Source organism: Hordeum vulgare, chromosome 6H (assembly GCF_904849725.1).
Source record: "Hordeum vulgare subsp. vulgare chromosome 6H, MorexV3_pseudomolecules_assembly, whole genome shotgun sequence".
NCBI lineage: Eukaryota > Viridiplantae > Streptophyta > Magnoliopsida > Poales > Poaceae > Hordeum > Hordeum vulgare.
Window position 1 is genome coordinate 319,892,561 of NC_058523.1, and position 12,395 is coordinate 319,904,955.

A 12,395-nucleotide genomic window follows, 5' to 3' on the forward strand; every position below is an offset into this window, starting at 1 on the left:
TATTAAACTGCTTCAACACTTTGTCTATGTACGTGCTTTGTCTTAAGCCAAGCAGCCACCTCGATCTATCAGTATAGATCTTGATGCCTTAAATGTACACTGCCTCTCCAAGGTCTTTCATAAAAAACTTGCCATTCAATTATTCTTTGACCGAGTTCATCATCAAAACATCACTTCCAATCGGCACTATGTCATCCACATACAAGATCAAAAATACTAGCGATCTCCCACTAGACTTCTTTTATAAAAAATAGTCCTCTTCATCCTTGATGAAACCAAGGTCAACAATGACTTCATCAAAACGGATATTCCCACTCTGAGCTGCTTGCCTCAATCCATAAATGAATTTCTTGAGCTTGCATGTGTTTACTAGTGTTAGTTAGATCGAGAAAATCTTCGGGTTGTATCATGTATACATCCCCTTTTAAATTTCCATGAAGGAAAGCGTTTTGACATCCATCTATCATATCTCATAATCGAAATATGCAACTATTGCTAGTATGATCTTCACCAACCTTAGCATCGCTACCGACGTGTAGGTCTCGTCGTAGTCAATTCTTTGAACTTGTCCCTAACCTTTAGCGATAAGCCGATCTGTGTGGATATGAACATTTCCATCCACGTTGGTTTTCTTCTTAAAGACCCATTTGCAACCAATGGTTATTACGCTAGGCGGCAGATCAACCAAGTCCCAGACTTGATTATCATCCATTGACTTTTACTTGAGTCTCATGGCCTCCAGCTATGCCTTAGAATCTGGGCTCACCATCGCTTCCACATACGTGGTCGGCTCGTCGCTTTCTAGCAATAGCACATCACACACTCTGTGAAATATGTCTGACCTCTGTTGCTCTGGTGCCGTCTCCACTACGGGTTCTCTAACCGACTCCGGTATGATCTCATCACTAGTAGAATCGTCCCTGAGTGGCTCTTGAATTTCTTTGAATCGCACTATTCTCCCACTGTCTTCCCGATGAGAGACTCTTTCTCTAGGAAAACCCTGTTCCGAGCAACAAACACTTTGTTCTCTTCTCGGTTGTAGAAGTTGTATCACAAGGTTTCCCTCAGATATCCCACGAATATGCATTTATCTGACTTGGGTATAAGCTTGTCTGACATGAGTCGCTTGACAAATGCTTCACAACCCAATATATTTAGAAAAGGCAAACTAGGATTCTTCCGAGTCCACATCTCATGTGGTGTCTTGTCTACGGATTTTGATGTTAGCCTCTTAAGTGTGAAAGTCGTAGTTTCTAGAGCGTATCCCCAGAATGACAATGGTAAATCTGATTTGCTCATCATCGATCGGACCATGTCCAACAAGGTTCAATTTCTCTATTCTGACACATTGTTTCTCTGCGACGTACCCGGAGGTGTGAGCTAAGTTACTATACCTTGGCTTTTCAGATGATCATCAAACTCATGGCTCATGTAGTGACCTACATGGTTTGATCGTAAAAGCTTTATCGTCTTGTCGAGCTGATTTTCAACCTCATTTTGAAAATCTTTGAACTATTCAAAAGTTTTTGACTTGTGCCTCGTTAAATAGATATATCCATATCTACTCAAGTCGTCGGTAAAAGTTATTAAGTTCTGATAGCCACCTCTGGTCGTTGTGCCACTAGACCACACACATCACTATGTATTAGCTCCAATAGCTCAAACGCCCTCTCACAACTCTTTCCAAAAGGAGACTTAGTCATCTTGCCTAGCAAGCATCATTTGCATGTTTGAATGAATCGAAGTTGGACGAAGTTAGGAGTCCATCATCATGGAGCTTCTTCATGCATTTCAGACTAATGTGTCCAAGCCGGCAATGCCAGAAGTATGTCGGATTTATCTTATTAGGCTTATGCCTCTTGACATTCACTTTATAGATTAGTTCCATTTCTGGATTCAAAATAAATAGCCCATCTACAATGGGTGCATAGTCATGGAACATTCCATTCAAATAAAATGAACAACCATTGTCCTTTAAATTGAATTCATAACCCTCACTCATCAAGCATGAGGCAAAAATAATGTTCCGACTAAGTGCGAGAATGTAATAGCACTTAATCAGTTCCAAAATAAATCCATAAGGAAGTTGGAGCTCCATTTTGCCGACATCCAATGCAGAAACTCTTGCTTTGTTGCCGACCTTGATGTCAATCTCCCCTTGTGCCACAGACCTAGTTCTTACTAGCCCCTGCATAGAGTTGCAAATATGAACAATCTATCCGGTATCAAACACCCAAGAGATACTAGGTATGTCAGCAAGGTAAATGTTTATAACCTATGTAACAAGTGTACCTTTGCCTGAATAAGCATGTTCGTCCTTCTTGCCATGCTCAGTGACCACTTGCTACAGTTTCTCTTCCATTGACCAACTTCCTTACACTAAAAGAAAATGGCCATCCTTGTTGCAGCATGATCTCTTTCTTGTTCCGGTGAATCTGACCAACACTTCGGATTATTGTCCTTTCCAATAGTCTCCCACTTGCAGTAGAGTCAATCAAATATACATCGAATGCCCATAGCTCTAACATGCCCCTCATGTTTGGGTTCTGGAAGCGACTTAGTCAACAGATCTACAATATTTGCATCCGTATGAATCTTGCATAAATTAGTATCACCATTCTACACGAGCTTTCATATCAAGTGATATTTTCGGTCTACGTGCCTGGTCTTGTGGTGTTGTCTCAGCTCCTTGGCCTATGCGATGGCACCTGAATTATCGCAAGAAAGGTCCAACGGTTTTGACCAGCCTGGGAACACACCAAGATCATCCAAGAACTTTCGAATCTAAACACCCTCCTTTGCGACTGCCAAATCCAAATACCCTCCTCTGTTGTGGAGTCGGCCACCGTATTTTTCTTAGAACTTGTCCAACTCACTTCTCCTCCATTCATGACATACACGAATCCAGTTTGTGATTGACAATCATCCTTGTCGGTTTGGAAACTAGCATCAGCGCAGCCCTTTACGTAGAGCTCCTCCTCACCTCCATAAACTAGGAACATCTCTTTAATCCTTTTGAGGTACTTCAAGATAGTTTTCACTACTGCCCAGCGACTTTCACCTGGGTCGGCCTATATCTTTTTGTTAAGCTTCTTGCATAGGCAACATCAGGATGAGTACATAGCATGGCATACATGATGGATCCTATTGCCGAAGCATACAGAATCCTACTCATTTGGTTTCGCTCATCAGAAGTTGTAGGACTATCAGTCTAGCTTAGCCTTATACCATGTGAGATGGGCAAGAACCCTTTCTTGGCCTCACTCATGTTGAACCGCTTCAACACTTTGTCTATGTACGTGCTCTGGCTTAAGCCAAGCAGCCTCCTCGATCTATCACTATGGATCTTGATGCCTAAAATCTACGCTGCCTCTCCAAGGTCTTTCATCAAAGACTTGCCTTTCAATGATTCCTTGACTGAGTTCAGCATCAAAACATCACTTCCGGTCGGCACTATGTCATCCACATACAAGATCAAAAATACTACCGAGCTCCCACTAGACTTCCTGTATAAAAAAATCCTATTCGTCCTTAATGAAACCAAGGTCAACAATGACTTCATAAAAACGAATATTCCGACATCGAGCTGCTTGCCTCAATCCATAAATGGATCTCTTGAGATTGCATGTGTTTACCAGTGTTAGTTAGGTCGAGAAAACCTTAGGGTTGTATCATGTATACATCCTCTTTTAATTTTCCATGAAGGAAAGCATTTTGACATCCATCTATCATATCTCATAATCGAAATATGCAGCTATTGCTAGTATGATCGTCACCGACTTTAGCATCGCTACCGACGTGTAGGTCTCGTCGTAGTCAATTCCTTCAACTTGTCCATAACCTTTAGCATCAAGCTGGTCTGTGCGGATATGAACATTTACATCCACATCAGTTTTCTTCTTAAAGACCCCTTTGCAACCAATGGCTATTATGCTAGGCGGCAGATCAACCAAGTCCTAGACTTGATTGTCATCCATGGACTTTAACTCGGGTCTCATGGCCTCCAGCCATGCCTTAGAATCTGGGCTCACCATCGCTTCCGCGTACGTGGTCGGCTCGTTGCTTTCTAGCAATAACACATCGCACACTCTACGAAGTCTGTCTGACCTCTGTGGCTCCGGTGCCGTCTCCACTACGGGTTCTCTAACCGACTCTGGTATGATCTCATCACCAGCATAGTCGTCCCCGAGTGGCTCTCAAATTTCTTTGAATCGCACTGTTCTCCCACTGGCTTCCCGATGAGAAACTCTTTCTCTAGGAAACCCTCATTCCAAGCAACAAACACTTCGTTTTCTTCTCGGTTGTAGAAGTTGTATCCCAAGGTTTCCCTTGGATATCCCACGAATATGCATTTATCTGACTTGGGTATAAGCTTGTCCGACATGAGTCACTTGACAGATGCTTCACAACCAAATATCTATAGAAAAGGCAAACTAGGATTCTTCCGAGTCCACATCTCATGTGGTGTCTTGTCTATGGATTTTGATGGTAACCTCTTATGTGTGAAAGTCGTAGTTTCTAGAGCGTATCCCCAGAATGACAATGGTAAATCCGATTTGCTCATCATCGATCGGACCATGCCCAACAAGGTTCAATTTCTATGTTCTGACACATTGTTTCTCTGCGACGTACCCAGAGATGCGAGCTAAGGTACTACACCTCGGCTTTTTAGATGATCATCAAACTCATGGCTCATGTAGTGACCTCCATGTTCTGATCATAAAAGCTTTATCGTCTTGTCGAGCTGATTTTCAACCTCATTTTGAAAAATCTTTGAACTATTCAAAACTTTGTGACTTGTGCCTCATCAAATAGATATATCCATATCTACTCAAGTCGTCGGTAAAAGTCATGAAGTACTGATAGCCACCTTTGGCCGTTGTGCCATTAGACCACACACATCACTATGTATTAGCTCTAATAGCTCAGACACCCTCTCACAACTCTTTCCAAAAGGAGACTTAGTCATCTTGCCTAGCAAGCATGATTTGCATGTATGAATGACCTGAAGTTGAACGAAGTTAGGAGTCCATCATCATGGAGCTTCTTCATGCATTTCGGAATAATGTGTCCAAGCCGGCAATGCCATAAGTATGTCAGATTTATCTCATTAGGCTTATGCTTCTTGACATTCACGTTATAGATTAGTTTCGTTTCTGTATTCAAAATAAATAGCCCATCTACAATGGGTGCATAGTTGTGGAACATTCCATTCAAATAAATGAACAACCATTGTCCTTCAAATTGAATTCATAACCCTCACTCATCAAGCATGAGACATAAATAATGTTACGACTAAGTGCGAGAATGTAATAGCAATTATTTAGTTCCAAAATAAATCCAGAAGGAAGTTGGAGCTCCATTATGCCGACCTCCAATGCAACAAATCTTGCTTTGTTGCCGACGCTGATGTCAATCTTCCCTTGCGCCACACACCTAGTTCTTACTAGCCCCTGCATCGAGTTGCAAATGTGAACAATTGATCCGGTATCAAACACCCATGAGCTACTAGGTATGTCAGCAAGGTAAATGTTTATAACCTATGTAACAAGTGTACCTTTTCCTGAATAAGCATGTCCGTCCTTCTTGCCATGTTCAGCGACCACTTGCTACAGTTCCTCTTCCATTGACCAGCTTCCTTGCACTAAAAGCAAATGGTCTTTGAGTTCCATACGGACTTTGGCTCAGCGGTGGAGACAACCTTCGTCGTGCCCTTCACCTTACCCTTTTTCTTGGACCAACTCTTCTTGAACTTTGCCGAGTTCTACACCATCAACACTTGATGTGTGCCTTTCATAATATCCTGCTGTGACACCTCAAGCATCCCATGCAATTTAGTGAGCTTCTTATCCATGCCGTGCATATGATATTTCGAGCTGAACGTCCCATACCTAACTGGAAGAGAACCCAGAACTGCATGAGTCGGCAGCTCATCCAAGAGTGGGAAGCCCAACCGATCTAAAGCTTGCACGTAATCGATCATGTTGATCACAATGTCAAGGATTCAATCGTTCCTGTATGCAGTTCCCTTTGTCCATTGGTATGTTGTTGGAAATATGCCCTAGAGGCAATAATAAAGTTGTTATTATTATATTTCCAGCTCATGATAATTGTCTATTATTCATGCTATAATTGTAATAACCAGAAACCGTAATACATGTGTGAATATATAGATCACAATATGCCCCTAGTGAGCCTCTAGTTGGCTAGCTCGTTGATCAATATATGATCATGGTTTCTTGATCATGGACATTGGATGTCATTGATAACGGGATCACATCATTCGGGAATGATGTGATGGACAAGACCCAATCCTAAGCATAACACTAGATCGTGTTGTTTGTCTGCTAAAGCTTTTCTAATGTCAAGTATCATTTTCTTAGACCGTGAGATTGTGCAAATCCCGGATACCGCAGGAGTGCTTTGGGAGTACCAAACGTCACAACATAACTGGGTGATTATAAAGGTGCACTATGGGTATCTCCGAAAGTGTTTGTTGGGTTGTATGATTCGAGATCGGGATTTGTCACTCCGTGTGATGGAGAGGTATCTCTGGGCCCACTCGGTAATCCATCATCATATTGAGCTCAGTGTGACTAAGGATTTAGTCATGGTATGATGTGTTACGGAACGAGTAAAGAGACTTGCCGGTAACGAGATTGAACAAGGTATAGAGATACCGATGATCAAATCTCGGGCAAGTATCATACCGGTAGACAAAGGGGATTGCATACGGGATTGATCGAATCCTTGACATCGTGGTTCATCCGAAGAGATCATCGCGGAACATGTGGGAACCAACATGGATATCTAGACCCCTTTGTTGGTTATTGGCCGGAGAGATGTCTCGGTCATGTCTGCATGTCTCCCGAACTCGTAGGGTCTACACACTTAAGGTTCGATGATGCTAGAGTTGTAAAGGGAATCATATGTGGTTACCGAAGGTTGTTCGGAGTCCCGTATGAGATCCCGTATGTCACGAGGAGCTCCGAAATGGTCCGGAGGTAAAAATTGATATATAAGAAGTCCTGTTTTGGTCACCCGAAAAGTTTCAGGCTCATTGGTAGTGTACCGGGAGTGCCGGGAGGGTGCCGGAGGACCCCCGGGAGGGGTGTGACGACCAAAGAGGTGCATGGGCTGTTAGAGAATGTGGACCAGCCCTTATTGGGCTGGCCAAGGCCTTTCCTAAAGGCCTATGCGCATAGGGATAAAAGAGATAAGGCAATGAAGCTTAAAAGGAAAGGAGGAAGAGTCCTACTAAGGTAGTCCACCTGCCTTGTGGGAGGTGGACACCTCCCTAGCTCTGGACGAAGCTCCTCCTCCTTGGAGGAGGGGCCAAGGAAGCCTCCCTCTCCCTCCTCCTATATTTATTGAAGGGTTTTGGCCTTTTGGAGACACACAATTGATCTCCCACGACGCATCCCGACCTCTCTCTTCTTCCTCCTCTGCAGCGCTTGGCGAAGCCCTGCCGGAGAACCACATAGCTCCACCGCCACCACGCTGTCGTGCTACCGGAGCTCTCCCTCAACTTCTCATCTCTCCTTGCAGGATCAAGAAGGAGGAGACGTCACCGGGCTGTACGTGTGTTGAACATGGAGGTGCCGTGATTCGACACATAGATCGGAATCCACCGTGATCTGAATCACTGCGAGTACGACTCCATCAACCGCGTTCATAGTAACGCTTCCGCTTAGCGATCTTTAAAGGGATGAAGATGATGGAGAACGTCGCATGGGAAACAAAAAATTTCTTACGCGCACGAAGACCTATCATGGTGATGTCCTTCTACGAGAGGGGATGTGTGATCTACGTACCCTTGTAGACCGTACAGCAGAAGCGTTAGTGAACGCGGTTGATGTAGTGGAACGTCCTCACGTCCCTCGATCCGCCCCGCGAACCGTCCCGCGATCAGTCCCACGATCTAGTGCCGAACGGACGGCACCTCCGCGTTCAGCACACGTACAACTCGACGATGATCTCGGCCTTCTTGATCCAACAAGAGAGACAGAGAGGTAGAAGAGTTCTCCGGCAGCGTGACGGCGCTCCGGAGGTTGGTGGTGATCTTATCTCAACAGGGCTCCGCCCGAGCTCTGCAGAAACGCGATCTAGAGGAAAAACCGTGGAGGTATGTGGTCGGGCTGCCGTGGAAAAGTCGTCTCAAATCAGCCCTAAAACCTCCGTATATATAGGGGGAAGAGGGGGAGCCTTGCCTTGGGGTCCAAGGACCCCTAAGGGTTTCGGCCGAGCCAGGGGGGGCAGCCCTCCCCTTCCAAACCGAGTCCAACTAGGTTTGGAAGGAGGAGTCCTTCCCCCTTTTCCCACCTCCTCTTTTTTTTCTTTTCTCTATGATTTTCTTCCTATGGCGCATAGGGCCTTCTTGGGCTGTCCCACCAGCCCACTAAGGGTTGGTGTGCCACCCCCAAGGCCTATGGGCTTCCCCGGGGTGGGTTGCCCCCCCGGTGAACTCCCGGAACCCATTCGTCATTCCCGGTAACTCCAAAAACCTTCCGGTAATCAAATGAGGTCATCCTATATATCAATCTTCGTTTCCGGACCATTCCGGAAACCCTCGTGACGTCCGTGATCTCATCCGGGACTCTGAACAACATTCGGTAACCAACCATATAACTCAAATACGCATAAAACAACGTCGAACCTTAAGTGTGCAGACCCTGCGGGTTCGAGAACTATGTAGACATGACCCGAGAGACTCCTCGATCAATATCCAATAGTGGGACCTGGATGCCCATATTGGATCCTACATATTCCACGAAGATCTTATCGTTTGAACCTCAGTGCCAAGGATTCATATAATCCCGTATGTCATTCCCTTTGTCCATTCGGTATGTTACCTGCCCGAGATTCGATCGTCAGTATCCGTATACCTATTTCAATCTCGTTTACCGGAAAGTCTCTTTACTAGTTCCGTAATACAAGATCCCGCAACTTACACTAAGTCACATTGCTTGCAAGGCTTGTGTGTGATGTTGTATTACCGAGTGGGGCCCGAGATACCTCTCCGTCACACGGAGTGACAAATCCCAGTCTCGATCCATACTAACTCAACGAACACGTTCGGAGATACCTGTAGAGCATCTTTATAGTCACCCAGTTACGTTGCGACGTTTGATACACACAAAGTATTCCTCCGGTGTCAGTGAGTTATATGATCTCATGGTCATAGGAACAAATACTTGACAAGCAGAAAATAGTAGCAACAAAATGACACGATCAACATGCTACGTCTATTAGTTTGGGTCTAGTCCATCACGTGATTCTCCTAATGACGTGATCGAGTTATCAAGCAATAACACCTTGTTTATAATCAGAAGACACTGACTATCTTTGATCAACTGGCTAGCCAACTAGAGGCTTGCTAGGGACAGTGTTTTGTCTATGTATCCACACATGTATATAAGTCTTCATTCAATACAATTATAGCATGGATAATAAACGATTATCTTGATACAGGAATTATAATAATAACTATATTATTATTGCCTCTAGGGCATAATTCCAACAGTCTCCCACTTGCACTAGAGTCAATAATCTAGCCCTCATATCATCATGCGAATTACATTGTAATAAATCTAACACCCATACAGTTCTGGTGTTGATCATGCTTTGCCCGTGGAAGAGGTTTAGTCAGCGGGTCTGCTACATTCAGATCCGTGTGCACTTTGCATATATTCACATCCTCCCCTTCGACGTAGTCGCGGATGAGGTTGAAGCGTCGTTTGACATGTCTAGACTTCTTGTGAAACTGTGGTTCCTTTGCTAAGGCAATGGCACCCGTGTTGTCATAGAACAAGGTTATTGGATTCAGTGCACTTGGCACCACTCCAAGATCCGTCATGAACTGCTTCATCTAGACACCCTCCTTAGCTGCCTCCGAGGCAGCCATGTACTCCGCTTCACATGTAGAATCTGCTACGACGCTTTGCTTGGAACTGCACCAGCTTACCACACCCCCATTAAGAATAAATACGTATCCGGTCTGCGACTTAGAGTCGTCCGGATCTGTGTCGAAGCTTGCATCGACGTAACCTTTTACGGCGAGCTCTTCGTCACCTCCATACACGAGAAACATCTCCTTAGTCCTTTTCAGGTACTTCAGGATATTCTTGACTGCGGTCCAGTGATCCACTCCTGGATTACTCTAGAACCTACCTGCCATACTTATGGCCAGGCTAACGTCCGGTCTAGTGCACAACATTGCATACATGATAGAACCTATGGCTGAAGCATAGGGGACGGTGATCATATGCTCTCTATCCTCATCAGTTGCTGGGCACTGAGTCTTACTCAATCTCGTACCTTGTAAAACTGGCAAGAACCCTTTCTTGGACTGTTCCATTTTGAACCTCTTCAAAACTTTATCAAGGTATGTGCTTTGTGAAAGTCCTATCAGGCGTTTTGATCTATCCCTGTAGATCTTAATGCCTAGAATGTAAGAAGCTTCTCCTAGGTCCTTCATAGAGAAAATTTTATTCAAGTAATCCTTTATGCTCTCCAAAAACTCTAAGTTGTTTCCAATCAGCAATATGTCATCCACATATAATATTAGAAACGCCACAGAGCTCCCACTCACTTTCTTGTAAATACAAGATTCTCCAACCACTTGTATAAACCCAAATGCTTTGATCACCTCATCAAAGCGTTTGTTCCAACTCCGAGATGCTTGCACCAGTCCATAAATGGATCGCTGGAGCTTGCACACCTTGTTAGCATTCTTAGGATTGACAAAACCTTCGGGTTGCATCATATACAACTCTTCCTTAAGGAAACCGTTAAGGAACGCCGTTTTGACATCCATCTGCCAGATTTCATAATCGAAAAATGCAGCTATTGCTAACATGATTCTGACGGACTTAAGCATCGCTACGGGTGAGAATGTCTCATCGTAGTCAACTCCTTGAACTTGTGAAAAACCCTTTGCCACAAGTCGAGCTTTATAAACGGTCACATTGCCGTCAGCGTCCGTCTTCCTCTTAAAGATCCATTTGTTCTGAATAGCCTTACGGCCCTCAGGCAGTACTTCCAAAGTCCACACTTTGTTCTCATACATGGATCCTATCTCGGACTTCATGGCTTCTAGCCATTTGTTGGAATCTCGGCCCACCATTGCTTCTTCATAATTTGCAGGTTCATTGTTGTCTAACAACATGATTGACAAGACGGGATTACTGTACCACTCTGGAGCAGCACGTGGTCTCGTCGACCTGTGTGGTTTGACAGAAACTTGAACCGGAGTTTCATGATCATCATCATTAACTTCCTCCTCAACCGGTGTCGCAACGACAAAGGTTTCCCCTTGCCCTGCGCCACCATCCAGAGGGATGAGAGGTTCGACAACCTCATCAAGTTCTATCTTCCTCCCACTCAATTCTCTCGAGAGAAACTCCTTCTCGTGAAAAGCTCCGTTTTTAGCAACAAACACTTTGCCCTCGGATTTGAGATAGAAGGTGTACCCAACTGTCTCTTTTGGGTAACCTATGAAGATGCACTTTTCCGCTTTGGGTTCCAGCTTTTCAGGCTGAAGCTTTTTGACATAAGCATCACATCCCCAAACTTTAAGAAACGACAAGTTTGGCCTTTTGCCATACCACAGTTCGTATGGTGTCGTCTCAACGGATTTTGATGGTGCCCTATTTAAAGTGAATGCAGCTGTTTCTAATGCATAACCCCAAAACGATAACGGCAAATCGGTAAGAGACATCATAGATCGCACCATCTCTAATAAAGTACGATTACGACGTTCGGACACACCATTACGCTGTGGTGTTCCAGGCGGTGTCAACTGTGAAACAATTCCACATTGTCTTAAGTGAGCACCAAACTCGAAACTCAGATATTCACCCCCACGATCAGACCGTAGGAACTTGATCTTCTTGTTACGATGATTTTCAACTTCACTCTGAAATTGCTTGAACTTTTCAAATGTTTCAGACTTGTGCTTCATTAAGTAGACATGACCATATCTACTCAAATCATCAGTGAAGGTGAGAAAATAACGATATCCGCCGCGTGCCTCTACGCTCATCGGACCACACACATCGGTATGTATGATTCCCAACAAGTCACTTGCACGCTCCATTGTTCCGGAGAACGGCGTTTTAGTCATCTTGCCCATGAGGCATGGTTCGCACGTGTCAAGTGAATCAAAGTCAAGTGACTCCAAAAGTCCATCGACATGGAGTTTCTTCATGCGCTTTACACCAATATGACCTAAGCGGCAGTGCCACAAAAATATGGCGCTATCATTGTTAACTCTAACTCTTTTGGTCTCAATGTTATGCATGTGTGTATCGCTATCAAGATTCAATATGAACAATCCTCTCACATTGGGTGCATGACCATAAAAGATGTTACTCATAGAAATAGAACAACCATTA